The sequence below is a fragment of the Lichenostomus cassidix genome, unplaced genomic scaffold, assembly GCF_008360975.1.
Source record: "Lichenostomus cassidix isolate B80296 unplaced genomic scaffold, HeHo_3.0 HiC_scaffold_43, whole genome shotgun sequence".
Classification (NCBI taxonomy): Eukaryota; Metazoa; Chordata; class Aves; order Passeriformes; family Meliphagidae; genus Lichenostomus; species Lichenostomus cassidix.
In genome coordinates this window covers 4,505,739-4,527,664 of record NW_028147635.1, presented here as the reverse complement: position 1 = coordinate 4,527,664, position 21,926 = coordinate 4,505,739, and the positions used below count along the sequence as shown (strand labels likewise).

Here is a 21,926-nt window from a genome sequence, read left to right as displayed (position 1 = left end):
GGGTAGGAGCGACGAGGGGAAAGACGAGATCACAGACCCAATATGAGTGATGATCAGGCTTTTTCCGTTTATTTTACTGCGAGCATGGTTTATATATTGTTAGAATTGCTTAGGCACTACTTCATTGGCTAAATACAAAAGATACCATTCGCATTCCACTGTTGCTATTTTAGGATACTCTGCATTCCTTTCAACTCCAAGTTCTCACTGGTACTTTCCACGGTTTACCCCCGCCAAAAGCCCCAAGCTCTGTCCTTGGGCTCTTGTCCTGCCTGCATAACTTGCTCTTATCCTGTCTGCACGACTTACATTTGTCTTGCTACTGTGGCCTAGTTGGCCTGAAAGGCCTACTTAGGCTGCTCCTGGTTCTGCTCGCACAATATTCAGGACTTCCAGAGAGTCATGGCCGAGATTCTGTAACCATTCTGTGACAGGTAGGCCATAGCTAAGGTTGTCACCAAAGCACTTCTGTAGGATGGAAAAGCCGTAGGAAGCAATCCTGAGCATGATGCAAAGAGGCCAATGTCATACCCAGCATGTCTTCATAAATCAGCAGCGCTGGCCAGACATAGGTCTTGCATCTTCCCTCACTAGCATCACGAAACAAAGCAGGGAACAGAGCAAACAACAGACATGACTTTAGCTGATAAGGAAGCTTCCCTTCCTAGTATCATGTGCTGCAGTATTGCAAATGCTATTTTGGAGGGGGTAGATACAGGAATCTTCAGTTTAAAAAGGGTGCAATACAGGCCAGAAATATTTTTGTGTGTCAGTCTCCTCCTCATAGGAAAAAAGTCTCTTCAGATAGAAACTGATGTAAGAGCAATACAGTTTTACTGGGAGAAGCAAGAGGCCAACTGAGTGGCCAAAGACAAGCAAGTGCCTAAAAGACAATTAAGTATTTAAATAAGATTTTTTCACACTTACAAGCTGCTCTATACCTTTAAAAATGTGGTGCCAAGACCTTGTAGCTATGCTACAGTGGAAACAGTTCTGAGACATGAGAGGAAAGTAGCCAAGTGGACTCAGGTAAAAAAACCCAGTGGTTACTATATGTTCTGTCACGTTTACTGTGTCCTGCTCTTGAGGAGGAGGTGGTAAAGGTTTACTGTGTAGCAAATACAAGGAAAAGGCAAATCTCTCCCACTAAGCATTGTTTGTCAGCATTTCCTTTTTCTCAGCATTTCCTTCTGCAAAACTTAACAAGAACTGAAGACAGTGCTACCCGGTTAGATTTAAGATGTAGTGAAGTGAGTCAGCAACAGTTTACATATGCATTTTAGTAAAAAGCCCACCGCCAGAGGGCTGAATAGAGTCTTCTAGGTTTTAGGAAAAAACTAGCGGAATTGATCAAAAGCACCAATTTGGAGGAGAAATGGTGATGTGATTTCCCCCGGCTCAAGCCCCTTCTCTTCTCTGGAGCCCCCCACCCCTGTTACTAGTTGGACTTGTTGATGACAGTGTCTCGTGAAGATTTTGTTCTCAGATTTGGTTCCCAAGAAGAAGCAAGATAGGAGAGGGGCCTCGTAGCTCCCAGGCCTCGGAGCTCTGCAATGGCTTTGGTCTTTCTATCTGGGGGAAAGGGGAGGCAAAAGTAGTGGCAAGGTTACAAATACAGAAAAGGAAAAAGGCAAAAATAACTACGGCATCATTCCCCACATTGTTTTTAGAGACTAGCAAGACTCAACCTTGACTAGTCTCTACTCCATAGTTAACCACAGCGTCGTGTCATCTAGCCAGCTATGAGAAAAAGACTCACTAGAGGGAGAAGTAGTATGAAAAAGGTTGGATTGTGCTGGCTTTTTTTTTTTGCATTTCGTTGGTTTGTGGAGTTTTTGGGGTTTTTTTTTGGTTGGAAGGATTTTTGTTTGTTTTTTTGGTCTATTTAAATACATTTATTTATTATTTTATTATTTATAATTTATTTATTTTTGTTGTTTCTTTTATTATCCAGGCCTCGTTCAATAACGATGAAGTAAGCATACCGAAGGCATATTGAAGGGGCAGTGAGTTTTTGGAAAGCTCCTTCATGTAGAATTGGAGTTTGCTTCCAAATTTGAATGAAAGCCTTCTTCATTTTTTGCCTTGGATTTCCAAAAGAAGAACAATTCATGTCAAGAAGAATAAGGTGAGTAGGCAATGAAGAGCTATTTTGTATTGTAAAACTCCAATAGACAAATCAAGGACCTGTTGTAACGCTGCGATAGTGTCTGAAATGCGCTTTTCAGGATGTTCAGACATCCTTCATGGGACCAAAGGTTCTCTTTGGAATGAAAGCCTCGAGGGCACGGGCTTGATCTTGATTTAAGGGGCCAAACTTACCAGACATCATGGTTGCATATTGAATACCGTTTGTGCAAGTGGTTCTTGTGGAGAGCTTTTGGATAGATTTGGGATGAGAGTTATATGCAGATTTGGGGGCTCAGTCTGAATCGTGGTGCCGAAGTGCGCAGATAAGAGGCACGAAAAGAGCAAGGGAAGTGGCGTGGTCTCATTTTGGATGGGTTTTTGTGTTCTAGTTGTTCCAGGAGCAGAGGTTTTCTTCCCTGTGGAGCAGTGAACGGCGGCTTCTCTGTCCGTACCTTTGTCTTTGGCGAGTCTGACGGGGACCTGGAATGGTCCCTTCGACTTTGTTTCTAAAGTCCCCGTTTTTGTGTTTGGCAGAGATTCAGTCTCGGGCCTGGAGCAGAGGAGCAGGTGCGTCTGGAAAACGGGGAGAATATCTCCGCTGCTTCTGCAAAGCGGAACTTCAAAGCTGTTTGATACCTTGGCAAGGTAATCTATTTTGTCAGCTGGGCACTTTTCTTGTCATAGGCACTATTTGACCTGCACGGCCCGCCGTGCAGTAAATGTTTCATGAGGACTTGTGTTGTCTCTCCACCTCGGTTGTATGCGGATTTTCTGGAAGGCTAGATGCAAGGCCTGAGCATAGGCCTTGGATGGTTTTCACCGGTTGCACTTGTCAGCGTTCCACTAGCTTCCGTAGCTTGCCAGTGGTTCCAGTGACGCTGCTTGCGTCAGCTTCCCTAGCTGAAGTCAGCACCCGGTCGCCAGGCTTCCTTCCCTGAGGTGCCGTGGTGTCACAGGGGGAGCCTGGCTTCCAATGGAGTTCCACAGCGTCAACACACCAGGGTCTCCAGGGTGCCTGCCACTGGGTGCCAAGACACAGGTGGCCCCGCTGCCGTGTCACAATGGCCCGCGGCTTGCACGGGCCCCAGGCTGCCAGTTGGCCCTTGGCTGCAGGAGCGGCTGGCTGGGTGGCCGGGAGCTGCAGGCCCAAGGGGGGCCCTGGGGCGGGAAAGCGGCAGGGGTGATCCGGTGGCCTGCACGCCGTGCTGCAGCTGCGCGTGCCGGGTGACGCTGAGCCGCTGTGCTAGCCAAGGCAGGCAGCCCTCTCCGGCGAAGAGCCCGGGCCGTGCCGCCGCGCTCCAGCAGCTCCCTGCAAAGTCCGGCTTGGGCAGCTTGGAGACCCAAAAGCCAGTGGCAGGCAGTCTGCTGCTCCGATTTCTGTCGAGAGGTGAGCCAGAAATGTCCCCTTTGACAGAAAGTGGGGGAACAGGACGGGAAAACTGCAGCAAAGTGCCTCTTTGCTACAGTTACTGCCATCCCGGGAAGACAGCCAGATTTGGGAGGGGCAAGGTGGAGCAGAGGGGAAGCTGGGAGGAGCAGGCTGTGCAGCAAAGGCCCCATTTGTGCAAGTGGTTCTTGTGGAGAGTTTTTACACAGATTTTGGATGAAAGTTAGATGCAGATTTGGGGGCTCAATCTGAATGCTGGTGCCGAAGTGCGCGGATAAGAGGCACAAAAAGAGCGAGGGAAGTGGCGTGATCTCGTTTTGGATGTGTTTTTGTCTTCTAATTGTTCCAGGAGCAGAGGTTTTCTTCCCTGTGGAGCAGTGAACAGCGGCTCCTCTGTCCGTACCTTTGCCTTCAGCGAGGCAGACGGGGACCTGGAATGGTCCCTTCGACTTTGTTTCTAAAGTCCCCGTTTTTCCATTTGGCAGAGACTCAGTCTCGGGCCTGGAGCAGACAGGCAGGTGCATCTGGAAAACGGGACGAAAATCTCCGCAGCTTCTGCAACGCGGAACTTCAAAGCTGTTTGATACCTTGGCACGGTAAGGGGGAGGGCGCTTCCCTATGTCAGCCGGGAGCCCGAGCAGTCGCAAACTCGTTTTACATAGAGCTCGGCGCCCCTCCGCCAAGTGACGGTGACCCCTGTACCTGCCGGGCCCCGTGGCCAGCCCGAGCCCTCAGAGCCCCGCTGGCCACGAGCGTCCCGCGGCTTCTGCATGTCTAAATGCTGCATTTCCTGGTGCTCAGAGCTGCCGGCAGGCCGCTCGGCTGACTGCGGTAAAGACACTTCGCATGGCTGTCGCGAGCCGAGCCGAGCCCGCCCTACCCCGCTGCCGGGCCCCGCCCCCGGCCCGCCTCTGTTCGGGCCCCGTTTGCCTTTAGGAATCGGCCCTTGCCGGCCGCCATAGCCGGCTGCTTCCGGCCACGACGGCGGCGCCGTCCCGGAGTCATGGGAATTGCCCCCCTCCGCTGCGGGCCGAGCTGAGCCGAGCCGGCTTGTGCTTCCTGGTCCCCTCCCTGCCTCGGCCTCCTCCACTTGGCGGCTGACAGGTGGTGGGGACGAGGGCACGGGGCGGGGGTGTGGGGGCTTCGGGGGAGGGGGTGCTTTCCACGAACGCGGGACGGCAGCGTCTCTCGGGAGTTGCCTCCCCCACGCGCGGGGCGGTGGGGGGGGGGAATGTTTGGGCGGCACGTGAGAGAGCGGCGGGGGAGGACAGGGCACGGGGGGGCAGGGAGAAGCGGCAAAGTGGCCCTGAGGCTTGTCCACGGCTGTGGGGAAGCGGGGGGGGGGCGGGGGAGGTGGAATCGGGACAGTGCCGTGTGCCGGCAGCTAGGTGGGTTCCCAGGCAGGACGGAGGAGCAGGGCCGGGGCTGCTGCGGGCGAGTGACACGGGGGCTCCTCCCACACTTGCCCCGTGCCCGTGGCGCAAGAAGCCCGGGCAGGTGTTGGGGGCGGGGCTGGCTCTGGTTCTGCCTCGCTCTCTCACCTGCATGCCACGGGAGAGCACAAAATGCACCTGCAATCCCGTGCAGGGCAGGGGCATCCCAGAGCAGACCCGATCTCCCGGCAAGCCGTGAGCCCCTGGCCGGCCGGTTCCTGGGCAGGATCCTCCTGGCAGGAGCTGTGCAAGCTGGGAGAGTGAAGCCCCACCTGCAGCAGGCTGCTGCTAGCATGAATGATGCCCTGGGCTCCCAGCAGGCTCTCCCGGCTCCCCCCAGTGTCCCTCTGTTGCCTTTTTCAGCCTAGAGATGAAACTCGAGATCATTTGAGTCGAGGAGCTCATAGAAAAGTGGATCTTTCTTGCAGCTCCAATGGCACTCCTGGAAGAATATTGTCGGGCTTTGACTTTGACTAGATGCTAGGCACTTTTGCTCTTTTTTTGCTGCAGACGTGCAAAAGAGGGGAAAGAAAAAAAAAACCGCAAAACCATACACCAGTTTTATGAGTTAAGTGAGATAGGACGCTGGCAGGTGGAGGCACGGAAGAAAGAGCTGACAGTTGTGGTAAAAATTGATGGGGTAGCCAGACAAGCCAGGACTCTGCCCGTGTCCCATGGGGTCACCCCTCGTCCCACTTGGGGTTCATCACTACAGCCCCATCCCACCGTGGACAAACTCTCACACCCCCAGGGGTCACAACAGGGGAAATCCCCTCAAGCTGTGCACCCCCTCCCCGTATCCCTGTGTCTCTGCGATGTCTCCTCCTGTGCCCCCCACCCCCCCCCCGCGGTGACCCTGCTTTTTTTTTTTTCTTTTAGTTTACAGAGCAGGTTTATCAATTTATTCATCACCACAATTTTTCTACTACCAATACCCTTTACTTATTTCTCTCTCTTTTTAGACAGTTTTTCTGTTCTCACTCTTTCTCTGTTAAGAAGCAGTTTCTCTGCTCACGTTCTCTTTTTTCTTCCCTCTAAACTTACAACACAGGCACGGGCCAGGGTAAGGGGTTTCTTCTCAGGTCAGTCTGTCAGGGAGAGGGGTCTTGTACGTAGCCACGGGGTCTTTCCCACGAGGGACGGTCCTCTGGGAACCTTTTTGGCGTGGGTTTCATCTCACGAGCAACGTTTCCCTCGAAGTTTGCTGCAACATGAGTTCCTTGGTTTATTAGATGCAGACTCTCCTGAGCCGAGGCTAGGCTGCTTCTGTCTTAGGAGCAAGGAAAAGGCTTTTCTCTTCCTCGCAAGGCTTTTGCAGCTTTAACTCTTTAGATGAGTGTCGGGGGTTGAGAATTTCTTCCCATTCCTGTTGCTACGCAACAAATGGCCCGATGTTCGGAGCAATCAAGCCTTTTGTGAAAAGACAAAGGCTAGGTTTGGGCAGGGCAAGGTGGGGGAGAGCCGGTCCTGGGAACTGACGCTGGTGGTTCGGACGCTGAGGGTAGAGGCTGCTGGCTCTTGGCTTTCCAGCTGCTACCAGAGGAAATCCAACGGTGCCCTGCTTCTCTTCCCTCCTGGCTGGGTGAGCTTTGATTCAACTTTTCTCCTCACGGGGAAGGGCACGTTTTCTCCCCCCCCCCGGGCTGCGTTCCCTCGTGGCTGCTGCCGGGAGAGTCCGGCTGCCTCTGCTGCCTGCCCCTGCCCTCTGCCGCACGAGATCGCGGCATCTGCTGTGACTGTAGAAATTCTCGCTGGCCGGAGAGAGAGAGCGCCCGCTCCTGTTGCCCTGTTCCCTCGCTGCCCTGAGCTGTTCCTGCTGCGCTGCGTGTCTCTCAGCCCATCCGCCATTGCAGCTGCCGGACGGTGACCTGACCCTGCGCCACAGCGCCACCTACAGCCGCTCGGGAGTCATCGCACCTGCCCTGGCCGGCCGGGAGCTCAACAGCGCCCCTGCTGCTTTCAACCGTGATTACACCACACGGGAGAAAGTTCAGCAGTTCACGTTATCTGCTGTTTTGGTTTTCTGGTTCTAGTTGTGGTTTGCTATTATTGTTATTGTTTGTTTATAGATACTAGTAAAGAACTGATACTCCTTTTTCCCATACCTTTGCCTGAAAGCCCTTGATTTACAAAATTAAATAATTCGGAGGGAGGAGGGGAAGAAAATCACATCCTCTGCTCTAGGGGAAGGTTCAACCTCTCTTGGCAGACACCCGTCTTTCAAACCAAGACAATGAGACTCTAACTGGCTTACAGCTTCCTCTAGGCATCTACTTGCTTTTCTGACGTGGGCTGTGGGTGGATTTTTGCATTCTTGTGGGCTCCATGGGCTGCAGGGGGACTTTCTGCTTTCTTCATGGTCTTTACTACAGCTAGCAGAGGGTTTCCAGCTCTGGCGCTTGGAGCACTTCCTCTTTCACCTTCTTTACTGACCTTGGTGTTTTCATGTTGTTTTTTCTTGACGTATTTTTACCTCTACCTATCTGGCGGTCACCCGAACTATTACAACACGTCCTCTCAGAGTTAATGGATGTAATGTCGTCTATTTTCACCAAGTAAGCTTTATTATAGATAAAAGCACTGTTTACGCGACACACTGGTACATATAATTGGATAAAAGCCTGAGTTCACTCCCTAATCTGACATGGGGCGAGAGGAAGCAAGCAACACAGTTCAATATGAGTCATAAGCAAGCTCCATTTATTCACAGTATGCGTGGCTTATATACATTTACAAGTGCTTATGCTTACTACTAAAAGTTACAATCTGCATTCTATGCATTCCATTGTCACACTTTCAGGGTTCCCCCCTCATTCTTATTAATCGCAAGTTCCCCCCCGGTACATCTCTCGTGGCCCTTTCCCAGAGCTCAAGGGCACTGCTGCGCCTCCCCAGTACCTTTCCCACGGCTCATTCCCAGGCCTCAAGGGCACTGCTGCAGCCTGTATGGCCTACTTCAACTAACAATGGCCTTGCTCGCACAAACCTCTTAAGGATTTATGACCACGATCTCGAAGCTATTCTGTAACACTAATCTACCTTGCTAATTGGTTATAAACTTTAATCACGTTCTCTAAGCATTAGCTAAGTTCTGTCTATGTAACTGCTTTATCTTTGTTTAACATTTTTTTATGATGCTCACATTTTTGGCCCTTTACATTTCGTTATTTCCTGGGAAAGGCACCTTAGAGTCAGTCACATAAACTGGCTTGTGTATAAAACTCCATTTATGCTGTTTCTCAGGCTTCCGTGGCTTTGCTTTGCAAGTTATTTTTCAACAACTCCCCTTTTTTCTTTTTTGCACAAGCCAGGTTTGGTTGACTGTCTTTACTAGTATGCGCTGTAAGCATTGCACAATGCATGGCCAAATTGTTAGAAATAGCAAAACTACAATTAAAATGAGCACTGCTGCTTGAATTAGATCTTTGAACCATCCAATAATTCTCAAACTTTTCAACCACCTGGCAAGTCCAAGGCCATTGACTACTCGTAGCTGCTTTGACAGGTGCTGCAGTTCAATAAGTTGTCGGTGAAATGGACTTTGAGTGGTTAGAAAGGTTCATGCAGCACATGCTTTCAAGCTCTTCACAGCCATGTCCTTGGCCTAATAAGAGAAAATCTATTGCAGCTCTATTAACAACATATCTAAAATTGTCAATACAGCAACAATAACTGTTCTAAAAAGCGAAATTACATTTTTTCACACAAAAAAATTTTGCGCAAATATTACATTATCTAGTTGCAAGGGGTTATACCCCCCCTTCTTTGTTTTTGGCAAGATGTGTTTCTTATTATAAGAAGTTGAAAATGACACAAAGGTATAACAATACATGGAATGAAACAATAAGCTTACTTAAGAAAATACACTATTAATTGCTTAACTACTTTGCCATCACCCAGGGACTGCAATTGCTGGGGAACTTCATTCCATAGGCAGGGCTTGGAGAACTTTTCCCAGGCAAGGATTACAAGTTTACCTGGAAGAGAGTCTAGCTTTATAAGCTTAATTTAGCAAGTCAAAGTGACTCGATGACATTTTTAGTGCAGAAACAACTGGGACTGATGGCATATTTCCCAACTAGTTAGGACTAGGGCTTGGCCAGAGCCCAGGCCTTAACTGGGAGGGTTTCCCTAGAATATTTTACAAACAAGCTTTTATTAATATCAATTAGGAAAGTGTCTTAAAATGATACAGTTTTTGCAGATAACTACACAGAGTAACGTGAAATATTTGAAAGCAGCTGGCATTATTATTTAACTTTAACTAAACAAACAATGGTACCACAGACAAATTTTAAATAACTGAATTGTGCACGTGCAGCATTGTTTGAAACTCTCACTCATTCTTCTGTTTTACCTGTGGAAGATAAAATTGCAAAGGTTTCTGTGAATAGTAATATTAACTAGCAAATTTAGAACAATTGGATATGCAGCATTCTTGACTACAGCAAGTATTTTACAGACTGTGTGTTTACATTGTTAAATCTTTATCAGGAAAGTTTTTGTTGAAAATCTTCATCTTATTTCTACAGCTGCAGAAATGTGTTTTTTAAAATAAATGAGCATAACATAATAAAATGTAAACAATAAAATTTAAACAATAAATAAAATGTAAACAATAAAATTTAAAGTTAACATCACTGAAAATGAACAGAATTCAATCATAGTAGAATTTAACAGAAGATAAAATTAACAGAAACTAAAAAATAATGAACATTAAACTGAGAAACACTTAAATTGGACAGATTCAACCTTAATTGAATTTAAACTCAATGGAATTTAAAATAACAATTGCTTAAACTTAACTTGATTTAAACTTAACATAATGTACTTGTAATAAAACTTAAACTCACTTAAATTAAAAGAACTTTAACAGAACTTAACTTTAATAGAATTTAAACATAACAGAATTTTAAATTAACATCATTTGTGATGCTTTGGGACTTTAGCATCTATGTTTTTTGTGTACTTGTGATTTTTGTGTATAACTTTGGACACTGTATAGGATGCTAGAGCTCTTGTTCTTAGCATTTTTAGATAAAACAATTCTTCTAAACTCGAACTTCAAGGACAGCTTACTGACTCAGGCCACAAGATATGTAAACAACAGTCAATTGTAGGGAGCAAACTTGTAGTAATTGACATCATTGCTTGAAGCTGTAATTGGAGGATTAAAGCTCAATATTTAAATGAATGGAACTTATAAAACATGAAAAAATCGGGAGCCATTATCTATTTTGGGTGTAGCTTTTCACTTAGGCTTTGTCTGCTTTAAATGCACTTTAAAGGCCCTTCAAAAAATTTAAATGCTTTTAATTCTCTTCACTTTGTCTAGCTTCTGTTTTAGGTAATGTTGGGGGTTGAGAATTTCTTCCCATTCCTGTTACTAAGCAACAAATAGTTAAATGTTTAGAGTGATCAAGTCTTTTGTAAAAGACAAAAGCTGGGCTTTGGGCAGGGCAGGGTAAGGGTAGAGCCAGCCCTTGGAACTCTCTCTCGTGGTTCGGACGCTGAGGAGAGAGGCTGCTCTTTTTTGCTCTTCGCCTGTGACCAGAGGGAATCCAACTGTGCCCTGTTTTTTTTCTCTTCTCCTGGCTGGGTGAGCTTTGATTCAACCTTTCTCTCCACGGGGAAGGGCACGTTTTCCCCCGGGCTCCGTTTTCCCACAGCTACTGCCGGGAGAGCCCCGCGGCCCCTGCTGCCTCTCCCCGCCCTCTGCCGCACGAGACAGCTGTGTCTGCTGTGACAGCAGAAATCTTCGCTGGCCGGGGAGAGAGAGAGAGAGAGAGAGAGAGCGCCGGCGCTCGCCGCTGCTGCCCTGCTTTCTCGCTGCTCTGAGCTGCTTTCGCTGCCCTGCGTGCTTCTCAGCCTGTCTGCCATCATCCAGCTGCCTGAGGCTGACCTGATCCTGCGCCACAGGGCCACAGCGCCACCTGCAGCCACTCGGCAGTCATCGCACCTGCCCTGCCCGGCCGGGAGCTCAACAGCGCCCCTGCTGCTTGCAACCGTGATTACACCACACGGGAAGAGGCTCAGCAGCTCGCAAGTCATCTGCTATTGGTTTTCTGGTTCTAGTTGTTGCTATTATTGTTATTGTTTGTTTATAGATGCTAGTAAAGAACTGATATTCCTTTTTTCCCATACCTTTGCCTGAAAGCCTTTGATTTACAAAATTAAATAATTCGGAGGGAGGGAAAAAATCACATTCTCTGTCCTAGGGAGGGTTCAACCTCTCTTGGCAGACACCTGTCTTTCAAACCAAGACAGATCTTGGCGCCCAACGTGGGGCTCGAGGGCATTGGAAGAAAAAGGAATAACAGTTTCTGTGAGACCTATCTTAGTGTGGTGAACATGAAAACCTAATTAAGTGGTACTATGTTGAGTATACCCTGGTTTGGTTGGCACATAATTGTGACCACATTTTTCCTATTTGCAGCTCCCTACCTAAACATGGGTCCTATAACTAAGATTATTGTGGCTGTCATCCAGTTTGCACAATGGGCCAATAGGGTGAAGAATTTCTGGATCTTTCAGTTCATTTTAAAGGCAGGCACATGGCTACAGTTTTTTGACACCATCAGTACATGTTTTTGTAGTTTGTTTGGTAATAGTACCTTTTGTGAGGAGATAACACCAGGAGAAGGTTTTTCTCAACCTTTTATTCATTACTTTGGGCCTACCCAACTAATGCTCGAAAGGTTTGGAAACTCTCTAAATGCTTATGATACCATAGAGTGCCTGGTGTTGCTGTGGCTGATAGGTCTATCCTACTTTGCATTCTGGGATAAGGTGAAACTTCCCTGGGTAACCATTCCAACACCTGTGCCAGGGAATAGGGATGCAGCCACAGAGCCCAAGGCTGTCCCAGAGCCTGGGGATACCCCACAGCCTGACCTTGTCCAACAGCCTGCCTCAGAAACAAACTGTCCGGAATGGGTGGGGGTGCTAGTGGAAGAAATGCACAAAATACAACAGCTGCTGAGGGAATACATCTCCCTAGCAGGTGTAAAACCCTCTCCTTGCCCCAAAGGGAAAGAGTCTGATGATGCAGCAATGGAACCCACAGATGTTACGACCATCCAGGTTCCAGCTGAACCCCAAGAGCAGCCACAGCCAGCAGCAGTTGCCCCTGTGGTGCGTACGAAGTATAAAACCAAATCAGTACGCCCAGTTAATGATGATGGGGAACCATTGCCCTCACAACCAGCAGTGGAATCTGAGCCCATAATCATCACTGAGTCCTTCCACTTCGATAGTCTCCGTAATCTGCAAGATGATGTTAAGCAACGGGCGCACAAAGCTTTCCCAACCTGGTTACTTCAGGTTTGGGGCCTTATGGGCCCAGGTGTGCAGTTGGATAATAACGAAGCAAGGAATTTGGGACCCTTGGCCCAAGACCTGGGTGTTGACAAAGTGTTCGCGAGGGAGCCAGGGCCACTTTCTCTCTGGGGAAAGCTTTTAATGGGTGTAAGAGAGAAGTTTGTCCACAAACACAGAATGCAGGATCACTACCGTAGAATGTCCTGGAAGACTGTTGAGGAAGGGATCAAATGGCTGAGAGAAGCAGCCATAATTGAGGTGCTCTTTGGGAGGTATGGACAGCACAAAAATGATCCTGACAGGGTCAGGTGCACCGGGCAAATGTTGTGGAACCTTGCAAATCTAGGGCCATCCCAATATGACACCTTCATTGCAACAATTAATGCTGATGACAATCAAGAGACAGTGGGTTCCATAGCTGACAGGCTCAGGTATTATGCAAGTGTGATAAGTGGTCCGATGCAGGCTCAGGTCTCTGCTGTGGTTCAAGACCTCAGAGAGGAGATGAAAGAGATAAAGGAGACGAGAGAGGAGATGAAGGACCTGAGGGAGGAGATTAGGGAAGAGATGAGGAGGATCAATGTGGCACCAGTGAGAGTCACAGGCCCCAACACCAGAGCCCGACGTCCCCCAGCTAGGGAGAGAGGGTACGCCCCACGAGCCGAGTTGTGGTTCTTTCTGCATGACCATGGAGAAGACATGAGGAGGTGGGATGGGAAGCCCACTACTGCTCTGGCAGCATGGGTGCGTCAGCTTAAGGAGGGAAACGCTGGCCGAGGGGGTTCTGCTAAAGCGAAGGTAGCCTCAGCTTCCTGTGGCCGACCTGCTAGGTACAATAGAAGGGAAGATGATGGGTCAGATCCCCTTGAAGGAACCTCTAGAACGTATGACCAGGAAGGGAATGATAACCAGTGCTAGAGGGGTCCTGCCTCTAGCCAGGTAGAGGTACGGGAAAACCATGTTTTTTGGACTGTGTGGATTCAGTGGCCTGGCACATCAGAGCCACAAAAATACAAAGCACTAGTTGATACAGGTGCGCAGTGTACCCTAATGCCATCGGGACTTGCGGGAGCAGAATCCATTTCTATTGCTGGGGTGACTGGGGAATCACAGCAGTTGACCCTAGTTGAAGCCGAGGTGAGCCTGACTGGGAAGGAGTGGCAAAAACATCCCATTGTGACTGGTCCAGAGGCCCCATGTATTCTGGGCATAGACTTCCTCCATAATGGCTATTTCAAAGACCCGAAAGGACTCAAATGGGCTTTGGGAATGGCTGCTGTCGAGGCAGAGGTCGTGAGGCAATTGAACACCTTGCCTGGACTATCAGAGAACCCTTCCACAGTTGGACTTTTGAAGGTGGAGGACCAACAAGTACCAATTGCCACATTGAAAGTGCACTGCCGGCAATACAGAACGAATCGAGATGCTGTGGTTCCCATCCACGAGATGATCCGTGAGCTGGAGAGCCAATGGGTGGTCAGCAAGGCCCACTCATCCTTTAATAGCCCCATCTGGCCTGTGTGCAAATCTGACGGAGAATGGAGATTGACTGTGGACTATCGTGCCTTGAATGAGGTGACTCCACCTCTGAGTGCCGCTGTACCGGACATGCTGGAGCTCCAGTATGAGCTAGAGTCCAAGGAAGCAAAGTGGTATGCCACTATTGACATTGCAAATGCATTCTTCTCCATTCCTCTGGCAGCAGAGTGCAGGCCTCAGTTTGCTTTCACCTGGAGGGGCGTGCAGTATACCTGGAACCGACTGCCCCAGGGGTGGAAGCACAGTCCCACCATCTGCCATGGACTGATCCAGGCTGCTCTGGAAAAGAGTGAGGCTCCGGAACATCTGCAGTACATAAACGACATCATTGTGTGGGGGAGCACAGCAGAAGAAGTGTTTGAGAAAGGAGAGAAAAATCATCCAAATTCTCCTGGAAGCCGGTTTTGCCATCAAAAACAGCAAAGTCAAGGGGCCTGCCAAAGATAACCAGTTCCTGAGAGTGAAGTGGCAAGAAGGATGGCGTAAGATTCCTACCGAAGTCATGAAGAAGATCACAGCAATGTTCCAACCAACCAACAAGAAAGAGACACAAGCCTTCCTAGGCACCATAGGTTTCTGGAGGATGCATATCACCAAGTACAGCCAGATTGTGAGTCCTCTTTACCTGGTGACCTGCAAGAAGAATGATTTCCACTGGGGCCCTGAACAGCAACAAGCCTTTGCTCAGATCAAGCAGATCGCTCATGCAGTAGCCCTTGGCCCAGTCAGGACAGGACCAGAAGTGAAGAATGTGCTCTACTCTGCAGCTGGGGGGAATGGTCTGTCCTGGAGCCTGTGGCAGAAGGTGCCTGGCGAGACTCGAGGACGACCACTGGGATTCTGGAGCCGAAGTTACAGAGGGTCCGAAGCCAACTATACTCTCACCGAGAAGGAAATCTTAGCAGCCTATGAAGGTGTCCAAACCGCCTCAGAGGTAATGGGTACAGAAGTACAATTTCTCCTTGCACCCCGACTGCCAGTGCTGGGGTGGATGTTCAAGGGAAAGGTTCCCTCAACCCACCACACCACCGATGCCACGTGGAGCAAATGGATTGCTTTCATCACACAGCGCGCCCGTATTGGAAACCCAAATCACCCTGGGATCTTAGAAATAATTACAAATTGGCCCGAAGGTGAAGACTTTGGCCTCACGGATGAAGAGGAGCAGGAACAAGTGACTCGTGCAGAGGAAGCTCCACCTTACAACCAACTGCCACAAGATGAAACACGCTACGCTCTGTTCACTGATGGTTCCTGTCGTATTGTGGGGGCAAATAGGAAGTGGAAAGCAGCTGTATGGAGCCCCACATGACAGGTCGGAGAGGCTAAAGAAGGAGAGGGGGGATTGAGTCAACTTGCTGAACTCAAAGCTGTCCAGCTGGCCCTGGACATTGCTGAAAGAGAGAAGTGGCCAAAGCTTTACCTCTACGCTGATTCATGGATGGTAGCCAATGCTCTATGGGGTTGGTTGGAAAGGTGGAAAAAAGCCAGCTGGCAGTGTAGAGGAAGACAAATCTGGGCTGCTGATGAGTGGCAGGGCATTGCCACTAGGGTGGAGAAACTACCTGTGAAGGTCTGTCATGTAGATGCCCATGTCCCCAAGAGTCAAGCTAATGAGGAACACCAAAACAATGAACAAGTGGATAAAGCTGCAAAGATAAAGGTGTCACAAATACATTTGGATTGGCAACACAAGGGGGAGCTGTTCCTAGCTCGATGGGCCCATGATGCCTCTGGCCATCAAGGCAGAGATGCCACCTACAAGTGGGCACGAGACCAAGGAGTGGATCTAACCATGGACTGCATCTCCCAGGTAATCCATAATTGTGAGATGTGTGCTGCCATCAAGCAAGCCAAGCGTGTGAAACCCCTGTGGTATGGTGGAAGGTGGTCTAAATATAAGTATGGAGAGGCCTGGCAGATTGATTACATCACACTGTCTCAAACCTGCTATGGCAAGCGCTACGTGCTCACAATGGTAGAAGCCACCACGGGGTGGTTGGAAACCTACCCTTGCCTCATGCCACTGTTCGTAACACCATCCTGGGCCTTGAAAACCAAGTCCTGTGGAGGCATGGTACCCCTGAGAGAATTGAGTCAGACAATGTGACTCATTTTAAAAATAACCTCATAAACAACTGGGCTAGGGAACATGGCATTGAGTGGGTGTACCACATTCCTTATCATGCACCTGCTGCTGGCAAAGTGGAGCGATGCAATGGTCTGCTAAAAACCACCTTGAAAGCTTTAGGTGGGGGGACTTTTAAAGGTTGGGAACAGCATTTAGCCAAGGCCACATGCTTGTTAACTGGCTAGTTAACACCCGAGGTTCCACCAACTGACCTGGCCCTGCCCAAACTGAACCCCTGCAAACAGCAGACGGGGATAAAGTTCCAGTGGTACACATGAGAGGCATGCTAGGGAAAACTGTTTGGATTAATTCTGCCTCAGGCAAAGACAAACCCACCCGTGGGGATGTCTTCGCTCAGGAATCAGGGTGCACCTGGTGGGTGATGCAAAAGGATGGAGAAGCACGATGCATACCTCAGGGAGACCTTAGTTGGGGTTGAATTGCCCATAACACTGTGCCTGTATCCATATCTGTATGTATATATGTATATAATTAGAGTAATGCATGTACTTATGTAATTTAAATGTTTAAGCTCAATGTAACATGTTGGAATGAAAAAAATTCAGGGTGGATAATGTCAGAGTTTGGGGAAGGCCTTGAAATTTTTCTCCATCCCTGTTACTAAGCAAGAAATAGTTGGGTGTTTAGAGCCATCAAGTCTTTTGTAAAAGACAAAAGGTGTGCTTGGGCAGGGCAGGGTAAGGGAAGAGCCTGCGGGTGGAATGCTCTCGTGGTTCGGACACTGAGAGGAGAGGCTGCTCCTTGCTTTTCAGCTGCGACCAGAGGAAATCCAACTGTGCCCTGTTTTTTCTTCTCCTGGCTTGGTGAGCTTTGATTCAACCTGTTTTCCCACTGGGAAGTGCACGTTTCCCTGGGCTGCTGCGTTTTCTCGCAGCTGCCGCCGGGAGAGTCCAGCTGCCTCTGCCGCCTGCCCCTGCCCTCTGCCACACGAGACCGCGGCGTCTGCTGTGACTGCAGAAATCCTTGCTACCTCACTAGCTAGGCGGGGAGAGCCAGCTCCTACCCCTGTCGCGCTGCTTTTTTGCCGCTCCGAGCTGCCCTGCATGCTTTTCAGCCTGCCCACCATTACCAGCTGCCTGAGGCTGACCTGACCCTGCGCCACAGCGCCACCTGCAGCCACTTGGGAGTCATCGCACCTGCCCTGCCTGGCCGGGAGCTCAACAGCACCCCTGCTGCTTGCAACCGTGATTACACCACACAGGAAAGAGGCTCAGCAGCTCACAAGTCATCTGCTATTGGTTTCTGGTTCTATTTGTGGTTGCTATTATTGTTATTGCTTGTTTATAGATACTAGTAAAGAACTGATATTCCTTTTCCCATACCTTTGCCTGAAAGCCCTTGATTTACAAAATTAAATAATTTGGAGGGAGGGGAAAATCACATTCTCTGTCCTAAGGGAGGGTTCAACCTCTCTTGGCAGACACCTGTCTTTCAAACCAAGACACTGTCACACCAATAAATCCAGGGAACTGGTAAAAATTATGCTTAATCAATCATACCAAGATTTGGGGGCAACCTGGTTTGTCTTCAGAGAAAAATCTCCATTTTATAGCAGATGTGGTGCAACAGCTGAGCAAAACCCTGGGTATAAAGTGGGACTGACATAGCTCTTGGTGACCACAGTTGAGTGGGAAAGTGGAAGGGACGAATCAGAATTTGAAAAAATGCTGCAGTGGATTAGTCCTATATAACACCCCGCCTTTATTAAATTTATAATTTCTGTTTCAGAATATTCCCCCAGCTAAAATATCCCATTGGTTAAAAATTATGTACCTTCCCCTGCAATACTGTTATTGGTTTGTAACCCTGCCCTTCTCCCTCAGACCCTTCCTGGTTGGTCCTCAGGGGCTGGATACGCCCCATTTCCCCCCACACACACCTTTTAACATTGTGCAAGACTGGGTTCGAGGCTTCTGAGCTTTGGATTCTGGGCACCCCGGTCCTTTACCTCGTTCTCCGCCCTGCAAGCTCCGTCAGCGTCCCTACAATAAACCTGCTGGAATCCCAAACGTAGAAGTCTACGCCTCTTTCATCTTTACCGCTTTCCTAACAGGCTGCTGTGTTGGGGTCTGGCCTGTCTTAACAGCTGGTCTGCCTTAACAGACCTATGAAAGTCTTTGAAGATAGATAAGGGGAAGTATTTTTGCTGATACTGCAAGACAGCAAGCAGCTAGCCAGAGAAAACCGGATCTTGCCCAAAAGTAGAAGATGGCTTGTTGGCCAAAGAGAACAGGAAATATTGCCCAAAGTAGGGAATTCTTTGCTGGCCAAGGAATATAGGAAATATTGCCCAAATTAGTAAATCTGCATATACCAATCATATAGTGCATGCTTAACTTTGTTTATCACCTATAACCAATTATATAATCTCATAAGCGCGTGTACAAACCATATGGAGAAATTCCGTGTCGCGTGTACGGAAGGTAAAAAGCTTTAAAAGAAGCACTGCTGAAGAATAAAGTTGGACGACTTTCTGCATCACATTGGTGTTTATGTCATACCCGTCTTGCATGGATTTATTAAACCCTGACACTACCGTCCCCCTGGAAGCTGCACTCACTCGTGTGCATCACAGCCGCTGCGCGCCCGGGTCAGCGTTCAGCGCAACCGGCTGCCTTTTCGTTGTTGCTTTCGGCTGTCGGCTGCTTTTCGGGTAGTGAAGCAGCAAATGGTGCTGTGACTCGCATTGCTAAGACCTGCTGAACACTACGGAGCCAGTGTGACCCATCCCCTGCAGCTTCGCTGTGAAAAAGAATCATCGCCGCCACGAAAACTGCAGCGCCAGCCTCTCCACATGGCAGCCGCTCCTGCACCCACTGCCTCACTATCGGCAGAGCCGAGTAGCCAGCAGACCACGCTCTCAAGAGAAACCATGCCACCGACAAGAAGCAAGGCCGCCCCTGCCCCGCTCTGTGCGCAGTGCAACCACAGGAGCCACGCTTCGAGGAGCCGCCATCTCAGCGCAGAAAGCACCACACCATTCTAAAAACAGCGCCAGAGAGAGCCCACATGGCCCTGGTGCTGTAAACACTGCGATACCATCTCTGCCGTGAAGCGGACATTTTGTGAGCTTGTGTAGCGTTCCTGGGGAACCCAAGAGAGACTCTTGAAAAGTCCCCGATAGCCGTTGGGAATACCTGTCGTTAGCTGAACTTTGTTGCTGCTGGAACTGTGTGACATCCGTGCTGTACCAAAAGAGCGGACAACAGCCATCAGCCCGCGGGAGACAGCTGCAGGAAAGCTGTCAAGTTAGGGTAAGCATCTCGGCGCTGGAGTGGGGAGGGGGTTTCTCCCACCAGTCCCCCGAGAAGGTAGTGATCCGTGGGTGGCCCTTAGGGACCAATAAGTGGAGACAGGGTCCTCTGTTCCCCATCTCCTTCAGTTTTAATTTTTTCATTTCTCAGTGTGGCAGGGGTAAAACTCTGGGGCTTAGCCAGCACGGGTTGTGGAAATTCCAGGCTGCCCGACCCTCCGACAGAGGTGTATATTAACCCCCCTGCTTCAGTTCCTCCCCCTTCCTTGAACCCCCGCGTTCTCCTTCAGACCTTCCTTCCCCTCAATCCCTTCATCCCTCTAACCTTTTCAGGGGGGAACAAGAAACCACACCCCGTCACCAGACGCCTGCCTGCCACCAGCTACAGGGTGCTTCCTTGTCCTCCCCCTCCCCTTGCCAGGACTGTGCAACCTGCCCATTCGTCTATCCCGAACCCCTTCACCTCGCCGTCTTTCTCCTCCCCTTCTCCCTTTACTGAACTGAACCAACATGGCGCCGACCTCCTGTCAACTCCTAATAGTCCCTGGCAGCCCCTCGGGGCAACTTCTTCTCCCCATAATCCCTTTCGCTTTCCCGCCACGAGCCTTTCCACCTTGGCACCACCCCCAAACCCTCCTCCCTCAGTGTCATCATTCCCTGCCCCTATTACATCAGGGGGCAGGGCGGCAGTGAGAGAAAACCCCACCCTTGAGTTCCCCGGCTCGGGTTCCAACACTGCATCACCTGCCGGGGCCGGAAGTGAAGCTGCGGGGGGGGGGGGCGGGAGTATATTTCCTGCGCCGGTACGTCATAGCCAGAAGGGCATCAGCCTTCCCCCACAGCATAATCACCTTAGCCAACCGAATGCTGTGAGCTGGCAAGAAATTCTATTCAGCCAGATGAATGAGTTGTGCAAAGCAGTGAAAGAACACGGGAAAGATTCTGCATATTTCCAATCCTTTTTACAAACAATGCTAGCATCCGAAGCGAAGTGCCCCCACAATATCAAAGCAATTATAAAAAGTATATTAACAAATGCCCAATATAGGATGTGGGAAGAAGCCTGGAAAGAGAGAGCTCAAGCTCTAATTAGCTTATACAAAGGGAACCCTGAGTGTCAAAATTTGACACTTGACTGCTTGTGTGGGGAAGGGAACTGGAAAAAGCCACTGGATCAAATTCCTGCTTTATCCTCCTCTGTATTATCTGACTTAGCCAAAGCTGCAAAACAAGCCCTAAAGCTTGTCCCCACTAGTTCTACATCATTTTTACCTTGTACCTCGATCACACAACGCCCTAATGAGACGTTCGTCAAGTTCATTGATCGGCTTACTATCGCCATTGAAAGACAATTCATGGGAGAGGAGACCGAGGAGCAAGTTTTGTTAAAAAGCCCTATGTTTAATGCAAATGATCGTTGTATACAAATTATCAGCACTCTCCCTCCTACCCCTCCACTCACCATTAACAGGCTCATCAATGCCTGCATGGGTGTACCTATAGACCTAAATTCAAATACCCCTTCCAAACCTTCCCCGGGGACCTCTAAAGCTTTCCCTGTGAACTAGAGAAAGCCACCTAAACCTCCTTCCACCCCTATTATCTGTTACTGGTGTAAGCAACCTGGTCACATAGCCAGATTTTGCCCTGTGCTCCCACTATCTACTAATGACAGTTCTGTGAGTTATGTGCCTGCAGAGCAGATGCCATCATATGTAACATATACCAACCAAGCCTACCAGCCAGGACCAGCGCAGCAGCCACCATCTCCTGCCTGCGCATTCCCAGCGCCACCACCTCCTGCTCAACTGGCTTGCATTCCACCTCACACCACAGGAACCCAGCCAAAAAACTGATTGAAGAGAGCGGAGGGATGTCGCGTGTAGACACAAATAACGTTGCTGCCACATCAAACCAGCTCACGGTAATGACGTCACTGAAGGACAATAGACTGGACACTTTTAATTTGTTACAGGCCTGGTGGACTGAGCAGGTTAATTCACAGAGGCCTTATGCCACTTGCATGTTATCAAACCAAGACACGTCTACATGAGTAAGGGGGCTAATCAATATTGGAGCAGATGTTACTATCATTTCTAAGAGTGTATGGCCTTCACATTGGCCCTTGCAAAACACCACGCAATCCATCAGTGGGGGGGGGGGCATTCCTCTGCACAACAAAGTGCAGAGAGCATCGTCATCGTAAGTCCTGATGGCATTCCAGCCCAAGTCCAGCCACTGGTAATGGATGCCTCATTCAACCTTTGGGGCCGAGACACCTTGTCTCAATGGGGTACTCAAATTCATATCCCATCTCTTTAGTCGGATTTTTAGCTGTGGCCACTGGTGAGTGCACTACCCCACATTTAAATTGGCTTAGTGAAACACCCTTGTGGATAGACCAGTGGCTGCGTTCAAATGATAAATTTAGTGCTCTCAAGTCCCTTGTAGAGGATCAGCTAGCCAAGGGCCACATTATACCAACTGATAGCCCTTGGAACTACCCTGTTTTTGTCATCCAAAAACCCAATAAAAATGAATGGAGGCTTCTTCACAACCTCCGTAAGATCAATGAAGTTATTGAGGACATGGGGCCCCTGCAGCCCAGAATGCCATCAGCAACCATGCTCCCCCGGGAGTGGAAGCTAGCAGTAATAGACATCAAAGATTGCTTCTTCCACATCCCCATTCATCCTGAAGACGCCCCTAGAT

At 49.2% G+C, this 21,926-nt stretch overlaps 1 long non-coding RNA gene and 1 pseudogene across 1 annotated transcript in view; both read left to right on the top strand.

The window, feature by feature from the left end:
- The first annotated feature begins 1,912 nt into the window (after nt 1-1,912).
- LOC146421252 (uncharacterized) overlaps nt 1,913-21,926 on the top strand; it is a 194,659-nt gene continuing 174,645 nt past the window's right edge. Inside the window, exons 1-2 of the long non-coding RNA XR_014848796.1 lie at nt 1,913-2,128; nt 2,665-2,775. This is a non-coding gene — a long non-coding RNA (uncharacterized LOC146421252). The remainder of the gene's footprint in view (nt 2,129-2,664; nt 2,776-21,926) is intronic.
- LOC146421259 (uncharacterized) overlaps nt 12,730-21,926 on the top strand; it is a 29,963-nt pseudogene continuing 20,766 nt past the window's right edge.